Source organism: Ambystoma mexicanum, chromosome 3q (genome assembly GCF_040938575.1).
Source record: "Ambystoma mexicanum isolate Mex_15411 chromosome 3q, UKY_AmexF1_1, whole genome shotgun sequence".
Classification (NCBI taxonomy): Eukaryota; Metazoa; Chordata; class Amphibia; order Caudata; family Ambystomatidae; genus Ambystoma; species Ambystoma mexicanum.
Genome location: NC_090926.1, coordinates 254,457,947 through 254,470,665, shown reverse-complemented (window position 1 = coordinate 254,470,665; position 12,719 = coordinate 254,457,947). Strand labels below are relative to the sequence as shown.

At 43.5% G+C, this 12,719-nt stretch overlaps 1 protein-coding gene across 3 annotated transcripts in view; it reads left to right on the top strand.

Annotated features, from left to right (window-relative positions):
• The window catches only part of RBMS2 (RNA binding motif single stranded interacting protein 2), a 502,218-nt gene extending 489,869 nt beyond the window's left edge, over window positions 1-12,349 (top strand). The window contains exon 14 of one of the 3 annotated variants that reach the window (XM_069653688.1): window positions 11,946-12,349. The gene's annotated coding sequence lies outside the window, so the exon portion shown is untranslated. The remainder of the gene's footprint in view (window positions 1-11,945) is intronic. The other 2 variants (XM_069653686.1, XM_069653687.1) reach the window with 2 other exon arrangements.
• The last annotated feature ends 370 nt before the right edge of the window (window positions 12,350-12,719 follow it).

Below are 12,719 nucleotides of genomic sequence, written 5' to 3'. Positions count from 1 at the left end.
AAGCACGATCTAGCTGAACCCAAAATCCGCCATCCAAACTAACCTCTGCAGTCGAGGCAACTGTGCTCCCTCCATCAAAACCAAGGCACAAATCCAGACGGCCCTTCTGGAACTTCCATGGTGGTCCTGAGTTGTTTGGAGTACGGGGGCAAGTGAAAATACCTATTTTGCCCCCCCCGTCTCCAGAGGTTTCTATGGGTCTAAAATCATATCCCTACCTCTTGTTTGCTTAGCCTTGAACGGGGGCCTTCTGGCCTGCTATCCTCCCCTCGGTCTTCCCTAAGGTGGTTGTATTGGGAGAGAGTATTTCAAAGACTTTCTGCATGTTTTTCCTGAACTTTGGAACAATTGCTAACTTCTTGTTGGCTCAAGCATTGATCAAATCTTCCTAAAGAGACTCCAAACCTCCTGAAAAGACTTATTGGGACATGTGATACTAAAGCCACTTGGCCCCTTCTATTCTAGCCAGGGAAGTACTTTTTTAGGTTAGTACCTTAGTGCTAAGGTTTTACATGTTGTTTGCTAACTTCTTTATTCTCAACCTGTTAGAACCAGGTAAGTAATGAATACTTTGACAACTATTTCTTTATTCACTTGCTTTTCTACACTTACAGTATATTTTGGGACCCCCACCTATAACTTTGGCACCCCCCACCCCACTCGACGAAACCACACCAAACTTGCAGGCCGAACTGACAGGGCAATATACTTTGTTTGCAATGTTTCGTGAGGATTCGTCCAGGGGACGCAAAGTTATAAGCTGCCCGAAAAGTTTTCTTCCTATGGGTTGAGCAACTTAACCATAACTACAGCACTTTTTGGGCGGCTTATAATTTTGCTCCTCCTGGACGAATCCTACCAAACTTTGCAAAAAAAAAGTATATGGCCCTCTCTGAATTTTATGGTAAGTTTGGTGAGGTTTCGTCAAGGGGGTGCAAAGACATATTTTTTGTTCCATAGACTCAATGGGTAAAACGTTTTGCTTATGTCTACAGCCTAAACCGCTGGACAGGTTTTCACCAAATTCGCGGCAGGAGCGGTGGCTTGGTTCCGAAAGCATGCTTTTCTAAATTTGGTGTAAATCCATCCAGTAGTTTTCTTTAAGAAAACGCAGGTACAAAATAAATTGTGAAATCTGGGTTTGGTAAGCGGACCCACTTCCTTGTTCTGTCTGCGGACGGGCATCCAATTGGCCTATAGGGCGACGTGATGTCCGCGGACATCGGACGCGCCCACTGGATGGTGAAAAGCATGAAGTGCGTCAGATTTTTGGAAACGCCCGCCATGTTGGATTCTATGCCTATTTCTGCATTACAGGGTTGGTTAAAAGCAGTTTCTGGATGGCTTATAACTTTGGCGCCACTCAATGAAACTGTACCTGATTCTGAATGGTTTTGCAAAGTTTGGTGGGATTCCGTCAAGACGGGGCAAAATTAGAGGGGGATCCCAAAATATTGTAAAGGCATATAAATGTGGTGCCATTTGACCAATCTACACAAAGGTTTACAAAAACATTTTAGATCTAGATATAAATGTTTTTGTAAAGTTTGGTGGGATTTCATCAAGAGGGGGCTAAATTAGAGGGGGGGTCTCAACATTTTGAAATGGTTTATAACTTTGTTGCCTTTTGACGAATGTTGACAAAAGTTTCCAGGAAGATTATAGACCCAATCTTGAATGTTTGTGTAAAGTCTGAATGGGTTTTGTCAAGTGGGGGCTAAGTTATATTACTATTGTATCTACAGACATTTTGACACTTTTGAAAAAATAAAACATGGGCTGATTTTTAGCAAACCCATGTAAGGAGCATTGGCGAGGACCTTAAAGCATGGTTTTTCAAATATGCCAGTGTTGTATTTTTTGACAAGTGTCATAATGTAGGTACAAACAATGGTGGTAAACTTTTGGTGAATGAGGTATATAGACTGTGGCCATGGGCAGTGGGCAGATTGTCTGGGTCATGACATAAGGTCATGACCCGGACAATCTGGCTACTGGCCATGACCACGAGAAATGACAAATGGAGTTAAAGTGGCTGCATTCACCTTGGACCGGCTGTGTGGTAAAGTTATTCAAAAGTGGGATAGGTTTGAAAGGGAAAAAACATGGTGCTTGTGGTACTATGGTCATAGGGTTCTCTCTTCGCCTTCTGCAGGCTGCCATGGAAAGGGAAGAGGGGCTCTGTACGGAGCGTCCCGCTCTAGGAAGAAAAATCCTTTATTTTGTTAGCACCACGGGTTACCGCTTTGGGAAGCTAACAGTCTTCTTCCCCCATTGCAGAGGCTGGAACAGGGGGTTAAGGGTCTGGAGCCCTCATTATCTACCCTCAATTTGCTTGGGCCGATAACTTGGGGGCCGGCCCGTTATCCCCCGTTCCAGTCCCTGGAATGGGGGTTGAACGCTACATTATTCCCATTAGCATAACACAAAATGGTTATGGAAATGTTGCAAAATCTTATTGAGTGTATGTACTTAACCGAGATATGTAAAGAAGATGAAGTCTATAAGATATTTGTTTTAGTTCTATTTTTTAACTGTGAAAGGTGGTTCCTAAAGGAACATTCCTTTTGCTGTAGTTTGCTGTATTTTCTTTTTTTGCAGGAGAGGTTAGAACGTAAGGTGGTGAGGGAAATGAGGGAAGAGGCACCAAGCACTAATATGGAAGGGCAGGTAGACAGGGGAAGATGTTGCGCATGTGTTACCTCTATGGGAGGGGCAGTGTTTCTCATGCTCCTTGATTACAGCTTCCAAAGCACTTTGAAATTGCTTCCCCCTGCAGAGTGGTGTGTTGCAGTATATACAGAGGAATGTTGTCTTCGAATGATATGGACCAAAACAGGCTCTTTTATTGCTTGCAAGGTAGCTGCTGAGATTTTCTGTCCCACAGAAGTAGGCTGCGTGGTTACAGAATTGGTTGAGGAAGATGAGGTGGAGGAAGACAGCCTACTACTTGCTAAGAAAGGAACAAACTTTCTGAGAGCATTGCAGTGGTTGGATTTGGTGTGACGGTGCATGGAGGTGGTGCCATAGGAGTATTGTCCAGGTAGTACGCGACTGAGTGCAAATTTCAGTGCATTTCACTTTGGTACATTCCCAACAGTGGTAAAGAACTGCCACACCCATGATTCTCTCTGGGTGCTAGAGGAAGGCACTTTCTCTAACTCATATTCTTGGTCATCTTCATTGTGTTCGGAAGTACTGCGCTTTTTATTGTTGTGTGGGTCCTCCAGCTGGTGGTAGTGGCTCTTGGGGAGGAGGGACGACAATAGCTGATGCTATTTCTAAGATAAATAGCAGTTTTGCTAATATTCTTCCAAGTATTTGCTTTGTACTAGATTGTTAATGGATAATGAGTAAGAATAGGTGTAGGAGCTCTGCAAAGGTACATTTTGAGTTTGAAAGTTCCTAGATCGGTAGAAAATTCAGTTCCGAACTGTCCTCTAAGCACGGACCCGATCACAAATTGTGCACGCATTTGTGGACACGTCATCATGCCACGCTCGAGTGCATGGTCACGTGACACTGTCCGGAATGTCTGCAATGCCATCAGACGTTCGCGGACATCAACAGACGCAAAAACAGTGGAAAAAGTTGCAAAAAGTGTATAGAAGTGTTAAAAATGATGCCAGAAGGTGGGAATGGCAGACTTTTAAGATGAAACTTTGTAAATTGGACATAAATGTTGCTATATTGGGGTAGGTATGATATTATTAAGTTGTAGGAAAATAGCATGCACTGATAAAAACCCATGAAATTCACTGAAAAAACTTTGTTAAAGGGACATTACGGTTAAGTTGCACTAATAAAAACCTATGAAATTCAATGAAAAAACGTTGTTAAAGGGACGTTATGGTTACTAGTAAACCAAAAAACCTCAAAAATTCACCAGTTATGGCAAGCTAAGCAACCATAACTCACGCCACCACCGTTCACTGCTAAGACTAACACCCAGGACATCTACAATGGCATCACAGCCCCCATTAATTTTCCCATAGACAAAAAAGGGCAATGTTTTGCTCGAGCACACAACGAAAACCGCTGGATGGAATTGGATCATGTACAAAACAACTTGGGCATGAAGTTGACTCGATTTCCAGTGGTGGCGGCGGGTGAGGAGTTTGGGGTTATTGCGTCCAGTAGTTTAAAAAATATTTTACAGAGAAGGGGGTGCCCGCTTCTCTCAAAATGATAGCTATATCTCCCATGGTGCATTGCAGCAGAGACTTTCCAGAAATGAAAAAGCTGCCCTTTTTTGGGGGTCCGATGCGCAGAGATATTCGCAAATATTCGGGGTAATATTCGAGGTTGCCCTAAAACAGAAAGTTAAAAAAATGCCATTTGGAGGAAGAAAAATAATGAAATGGCAGAATGGCCGAAAAGGCTAGAGGTGGAGAGAGGAGAAAAGGGCAGTATGTGAAATATTGGGGAGTTGGGTGGGGGGCTGGGGACCAAGTTTAGAGCTCGAACATTTTTGCATATTCAGGGTTCTTTTGTCACATTAAAAGAGTGTCACATGTAAAATAACAGCGAATATGTTCTAAATTGTAAGGGTTATTTGTAGTTCATTGCTGATATAACCGCAGTTATAGGAAAACACTTTTAAAAAAAAAGTGTTCAAAGAATTTGTGCAATGTGGCCAGGGGCAAACGCTGGCTCACTGGCCATGGCTAGTGGCTTGTTAGTGTTTTAAAATATACAGTGGACACAACCAAAGGCCATGGCTAGTGGCCTGTGTAAAAAAAAAAAACTATGGTATAACAAAATCCTTGAAATTCACTGAATAAAACCTTAGTAAAGGTGCAATTAAGTTGCGCAGATTTAACCCTACAAACCCTTGCAATTCAGCAGATGTGGAAAGTCATGACAAGCTCAACCCGGCATGTTCCTGTTGCAAAGCCCATGAACACATACATATTATAGAAGAAGGGATTCACAATGACATTATGGGTTGCATGGCATTATGGGGGACATCAACGGGAGTTTGCTGAGTTAAGCTGGTCATAACTTCCCACACCCACTGAATTCCAAGCGTTTTGTTATGTTAAATCTGAGCAATTTAACCGCACCGTTATTATGTTTTTTTTTCAGTGAATACATATTTAGTGACTGTTTTAGTGTGTTTACTACCTGTGGCATTTCATTGCTAAGAGTTGTCTAAGTCCCAAATTAATGTAGTCTTATACATTCTACCAAATTTGTATTATTAAGAGTGCTCTGTGTGCGCTTAACTGAACCCTTCACCACTCACGCCCACCAAAGTCTAAGCCATGCTGTTCAGTCACACTTCCCGAATAGGGTGGTGTTAGGGGAGCTTCCTTCCTGAAATACTACTTGATAGTAAGACTTTAGTAAGCTATCCCTCTGGTTTGTAGATCCCCAACTCTTAGTATCAGTCTGTACTCAGTAAATAAAGTACATCAAAGAAATACTTAAATTTAAATGTACATTAAAATATATATTTATTATATTTACCCCAGGGTCAATATAAAATACACATCAAACTATCGCACGCCGATATACTTTTCAATACTTTCAAATAGTGACTTCTTAGTTGGTAGTTGCTGAACACGTATAATTGTTACAGGAGTTTGACAGTTATATCGCTAATACCACGTACCCACAAAATATTGCGGTAATTGCATTTAGTCTGCATACACATATAAGATAGTGATTTTTGGGGGGAAATGGTTGGTGTTATCCTGGTAGAGCTTCAGGTATCAGGGGCAGTTTCACAGCAGAGCCAGTCCTTTAAAGTCTAAAGCGCAACCCTGGGTAAAAGGCTGTTCGTATCGGGTTTAAATTCTTGCAAAGCAGAAGAAATCAAAGGTTCTTGTGGATACTTTCTAGTCTCTAGGAAAGAAAATACAAGAAGACTTAACCAATGTTGGAGACCCTGAGAAAGGACTGTCTAAAGGGACAAAAGCAGTGGCTTGAGTCAGAGGTAAGAGGGGGTTACCCTGGATACCTCTTTGTGCACTCCAACACTCTGGAGCGACTTTCTGGAATCAGGTAAGCAATACATTTTTCCCAACAGTACCTTAGGTTAGAAGAGAATATTCATGCTGGATGTTCCACAATGTTGCAGCTGTGGACCCGACCTCCGGATTCCTTGTTCTGATGACAACTCTGATGAGGGGGGCTGGGCATGTTGGATCGGATCTATGGAGTGTCCTTGAGGGCTCTGCAAAGACTGGATGGATTCGGCCTTTCCACAACGATGCAATCGAAATGGGCAACAGATCTCCTAGCATTGGGGTTCTGCAACTCTGGAAACTCACAGGACCTCGGGAGATGGCTCAAATCAAAATTCTTCTTGGGACTGGCCGTTCCCACCAGCCAAAGGGAAGGAGTCGTCCTCTTCGGAGCTCCACTGTCACACAGAAAATGGGGTCAGGACAGCACTGGTCACTTTACGGTGTTGCAAAGGGTCTGCAGATGTCTCTGGTTGTCTTCTTCGGTTACTTCAGCTTCCAATGGTCAACTTGCTTTTCACTCCAGAAGTCTCACCTTTACTACAGTTCTAACACACACTCCTCTGCAATCTCTCAGCATTTTACAGAAAGGGGCATTTGACTGTCCAATCAGGACAACCAGACCCTTTGTGAGAGCCGGTCCTATACAGGCACTCTGGCAGACAAAGGACAAGGAGGGTGGAAACGTCCTTTCCCACTTCTTGCCTGCCCAGACACTCTGGAGCCTAGGCGGGGACACCCAAGGGTTCCCACCAAAGGCAAAACACACACACAGGCCTCCCCCTCCCAGAATGGTAGAAGAATGGCTGACAAAGAACAACCACGCTAGTAATGACTAAAAAAGAAAAGGGACCCCAAGTTTGTACTTGGGTGCCTCTATTGTGCACTATCGGGGCTATGGACATAGCCTGTGTTATACAAATTACACAATAGTTGGTAGAACACGTCCACTGCCACCAGCCATAACTGGGATATTGTCTGTGTGACTTAAAAGTCACAGGAACAGCGAGAAGGGGGATACTAGGTATCCCCTTAGCACTCCACTTAAGGTGGTGTGTGCCGATCTCTCAGGCTATAAAGTTTTAGGAGAGATAAAAACGGTAGTTGCTTGAGGATATGAAAACGAATCTCAAAGGAGGACCCTAAGGGTCCCCAGCAACACTGCCCAAAAGGAGCTGTGTGCTGCAATAGTAAAATACAGATGCCTCTAAGAGCTATGGAGCAGGCAGGCTTCCTAGCACAGGTAAAATACAAAGCATAGAGTTCCAAAAGACAGCCCACAAGAATGATTTACATTACATTACATCACATGGTATTTATATAGCGCACTATGGGCCCGCAGGTATGAAGGCGCTAAACAGAAGGACAGGACACACAAGACACTTATGGCTACCTGTGAACGCAGCTTACTCTTCTGAAGACCAATTAAAGCTAACCTAAGAAGATCTGGCTAAACGAGGTAAGGCATACAAAGGCACTACCCCTAATACTGACCTTATGTAAAAAGAAAGGTTTTAAGCTCTTTCTTGAATGTTGCAAGGAGTTTGTGTTTACGCAAATGATCTGGTAATTGGTTCCACAAACAAGGTGCTTTGAAAGGAAAAGCGCCATTGAGTGAGTGGAAAAAGGCTCCACTCATTCAGGATTTAAGAAAAGGTCCAGAGTTCCAGCAAAAAGTGTTGGGGGGGTCTTACTAGGAGAGGGCATGAAGCATAACAATGATAAATCTCCCTAAAAGGTGGCCTCTCAGAAACTGTCCACAGGGCTGAGTTTAGAAATCCATCTTAACAGTGTGAGAAACCTGAGGGTATTCTCCCAAGTAGACCTTGGGAATCCCTTATTCAGGTGGTCAAGGCCTGGCGCACTTAGACCCCAACCCTGGCGGTGGACGAGCGAGGGAGGATCACCTGGGTAGGGGAACCCAGGGTTATGCTCGGACAGCACCCCAGGCGAGACGCTATATTATACTGGGGAAGAAGGCGAGGAGGACGAAGTCCCTGAGGCTTTTATAGGCTGCTCTACATCTACCTCCTTACCACTCAATGAATCTCCCATACCACAATCCAACAACCCCTCTGCCTCTGGTAAACCTATTATGAATCCAAACCCTGCTGCCGTGGGAAGCTGCATCTCCCAGAACCCCTGTTTTCCTGTTGCCTACCCAAGTACTCCCACTCATTCTTCTCACCGTCCCTCTGATTATTATTTCCCGAACTCCCAGTCTGCTTTAGCCAAACACCACCACTCTCACAACACCCCACCCCCTATTCATTTCATGACAATAATCCCGGTCCTTCCCTCGACAAACCATCCAACTATTATTTTACAGATTTTTCCCATTCATTTCACAAACCCTACAAATCTCACCCTTCCGAATTTACCAACCCCTCTAGGGCGAGGGTTAATGAACTAGGAGGTAGAAAGAATCCCCAGGGGGAGCACGAGGTATATAATTCCTGATGAAAGCCCGCCACGGTGTCCCAGTTTCGAAATAGAGCCGTATACCTGACATGTCCCAACAAGGGTCAGGCAGAGTCAGCATACTTGAACAAAGAACTTCTGACAAAGAACTTGTGTATTTGAACTTTTAAATGAAACCGCAGTGAAGGTCTGGATGCATAGTGGTCCGGCGTCCCGTGGACGCTCATTCGAAGGACTCTGACTGGTCGCCTTTGTTGAAACTACAAGTACCAGGAGGCCTTAGGAGAGGCCAGCGTGAGGAGTCAGAGGGGTCATACAAGGGTTGAGTCAAAACCCTTGTACAATCGAAAGTATCTAAGACATTGAAAAGAAGGAAAGTAAAGGGAAGCCTGGCTCGAGGCTTAAAGGAAAGCCTGACTGGGGGTTGAAATCCGGACTTAGATAAAAGGAAGAACCTAAGGGGTCTAAAGGAACTGTCGTGTGAATTGTGGCAAGTGTGAACCCGACGGAGAGATGCCAAGAGAGAGCTAGGGGAAGGGAACCCTACTATCTGGTGAGATGAGCAAACCATGAACTGTATTAGAAAATCATGAACTGTGTTAGAAATGTGAACCTGACGGAGGGAAGCCAACGGGAAAACTAACGAGAGTGAATCCTGCATTGTGAGAAAGCAAAGTGAACTGTGCATTTGGCAAACATGAACCCAGCTGAGGATGCCTGTGAATTGGGGTACGCATAATACACCTGTGATCATTGTGTTGACAAGAGTGAACCCGGTTGAGGGTTGCCCACTGTGAATGGTTGTTTAAAAAGACCATTAAGACTCTTGAATATTACAAGCTGCTGATCATTTGAATGAAAGACCGTAGTGAACCCGACAGAGGGAGGCCCACGATGTACAAAGGATCGGAGCCCGGCAGAGGGGGATCCTAAGGCAAAGACTAATCGCCTGTGAAGATTTGTTGAAGGAACTTTTGTTTTTGTTGTGACACATCAGGTTCACTGAGACAAGAGACGTTTTGTGAAAGAGACTTGTCCGCAGAAGGCCCTAATATTTTGGAAACAAACTGTAACCTCATGCCGGCGAGGCCCAGGAGTCCCGCCTTGTCCCGTGCTAAAAACATGGGGATGGGAGACCCAAGTTACACCATCCTGATTTATCATTTTGAGAACACATCTTTGTTTTCTTGTGAACACTATCCCAAACTATTTTGTAGCATAGCGGTAAGGATTGGCAATAGTTTATTTTAGTATAAGCCCTTTTTTTGACTAGACTCCACTTGGACTATATTATTATAATTTGATGGTCGTAGCTTGCTCCCATCTTAGATTTAGGTTTAGAGTAGGCGTTTATCTAACACATTGTACAGTTTAAAAAGTGCCCTTGAACTGTGATCACTTGTGTCTGTCTTGACTGTTGACACCATGAGTTCCTTACAACAGTTATTGGAGCTTGTCTTCTGCTCTGCCTGTTTAAAAATTGTGACGTTTCATGTTAATCAAACTCTTGGTGGGCTGGCTAGATTTTCCCATGGCTATGGAGCCCATATTGTGTTCTACAAATGTAAAATAGCGTTATGGCACATATTAGTCAAATGCTTTGTAGGCTGGCTAGATTTTACTATGGACACAAGGCTGTACTCTGCTTTATTAAAAATATGACGTCCCATGTTAATCAGACCTTTGGTGGCCTAGTTAGATTTCACCATCATTATGATTAAGGAGCTTGTGTTTACATATTTCTTTCAGACCAAGACTGCTACGTCACTCTTGTATGGAATGGAAATGTGGGCATATAGCAAACCGACATTTCTGAAACTAACACAAAGGATGTTCCAGTGTGCAGTTGCAAAGATACCACCAGGGATGCCAGTTTCTGCTTTCAGATGAGAATGTGGGGTCCAGTCTTTTTTAGATCTTCCATAAGCCCAAGTGTGTTCATTTGTATTGTGATGAAGATGTATACCAGACTATAGAATACAGTGGTTCTGTAGCATTGATGGGTAGAACTGTGCTTTCAAATGCAGGTCAATTAACAAGGATCTGCTTTTTTTCTCTATGAACTGCGGGTGTCATCTAGAATCGAAGCAGGTAATGAATGAGAAAGGGTGGCTTGGCAAGTTAGAAGATTGTAGCGAGGGTTTGATTAAACCATCACCGGACCAGTATGTTAGAATATCTTATCTGTTGAGAGCATTGTCTTCTGTTTTAGGTAGGGCATCACATATTGTTAAACGTTTCATAAATGTATGTTCACCTAAATTTCCTCCCACTCAAAAGCGAATGACTCTGAAAACGGGCAAATTGTATCCCCAGACTGCACGTGGGTGGAGGACGGGGTAGCGACTACTCATGAATTTTGAACACTTTGTGACTCTGTGCCCACCCAAAAAATACTTAGAAAGTCAGCACCGATTTTTTTTCTTGATATTAAGGTGATGTCTCACAGGAGTGCGATCGATCCTCTCTGCTGCGTGAGCGACTGCTGAGCGAGCATTGATCAACATGAGAGGGAGTGTACACGTGGTCCGTGGGTGTTGGATGGGGAGAAGGGCAATATTGATGAGGTACATTAGCTTGCTGGGGCTGCCCAGGGCACTTGGCCATTCGAACCCTAGTGAGAGTGGGAATGGTCTTTGGAGGGAAGAGACACATGGTGATGTCTTTAGGTTAGTAGCAGTAGTAGCAATTAGTTGGTGGGTGAAATGCAGGATAGCGGGTCAGGCCCTTGCCTGAACAGGCACAAACAGGTGTGGGCTTAGTCTTTGGACGTCCTTTGCTGAGGATGCCAGCGATGAGGACGCCTAAGGAGGATTGATTGAATAGGTGGTGGGCTGAGCAACTGAGTGGCAGGGCCTGGTCACTTGACCATCAGCCTACTCAATGCTACCTGCCTGGAGCTGGCCTACAGTCCCTAAGTAGAGGCTTGGAAGGTGTGAAAACTGGAGATGGGCAGAGCAACTGGTCACGGGTCACAGTTGTTGTCTGTGCAGAATGTATGAACATCCTTTTAAGATTGGGTTGCAAAAATGAGTGTCACTGATATGAGCATATTAAATCACACAGATTTGTTTATTATGTATTTGAAGTCCTTTTTTAAAAAAAAATGCTGATTTGAAATTATAACTAAGCCTTTTAGACCAAGGCAGGTGTCATCATAGTGGGATAAAAGCCCACTCCCAAGTTATTGCCCAATGCAAAGCCAAGGTCTATAAGTTGGGGAGGGGTCATTATGTCAAGAGATCATGACCCCTTCCGAGATCCATAAGCCTACTAGCACATGGAGTACTCAAATAAAAAGGCAAGTGAATGTATTCAGGCTGCTGTTTCAGAAAGAATGTTTGGAATTAGGTCTATACCAGAGATAATTGACTGCATTTCGATTGGCTTAGAGGAGGTCTATAATGGAATCCATGTGCTAATAATTGTTATTGAATGTAAACATCTTGTGAATTGTTAAGGAGTTCTAAATAATTAATCTGTGTCTAAATTTTGACAGAATAATCTAATAATAATGTAGATCTGATTGTGCCATTTTCTTTTTTTCTGCAGATTTGTCTCTTTGGGAACACAGATCTCAAACCCCCTTTTCTGTCGGGGACATACAAGGCCCCAGCTCCGGCCAGGACTCTCACGTTCCGCTGCGTTGTCCTAAAGAACAGAGAACCCCTCCCTTCCACGTGCAAGAGAAACCGTTTTTACTGCAATAGACTTTCTACGTACCACGGAACCAAAGGAGTGGCAGAGTCCCCCCGCAACCCACCCTCTCCGAAAACCCCACTTATCCTTCAATCCCTAAACCTTTTTTTGGGGGGGACCGAAAAGAACTACAGCAAAAACATTACAAAACAAGAAAAACAAAAAAAGGAGAACAGAAGTCTATTTTAATAAGAGAAAAAAACGCTTTTTTTCTTTTTTGTTGTTTTTTAAGCAAACAGTAAATCGTAGAATAACAAGATTTTTTTTATTTAAACAGAAAAAAAACGTGGAGGTCATGATGCAAAAGGGGGAAATGAAATGGACACCCCTCGCCTCCCCCCAAAACCATCAAACTATTTCACATTTTTTCCTCCTCTTTTCGTTGCTTTTGAGGAGGGGAAAAAAGATTATGCAAAAACCTTTTTTTTAATTCTTCTTTAATCTATTTTCCTTCCATCACATAGGGGTACTTTGTGTGTTTGTACTTGGGCCTCTTCTCCCCCCTCATCACTCCCAATTTCACTCCCTACATCAATTTTGTGCCAGGAGATTGTATGCTCATGAGCTTCCCTGCCCTTTGAGGTATCTTTTGTTGGATTCATTTTTTAAGGTTATAACACTAACATG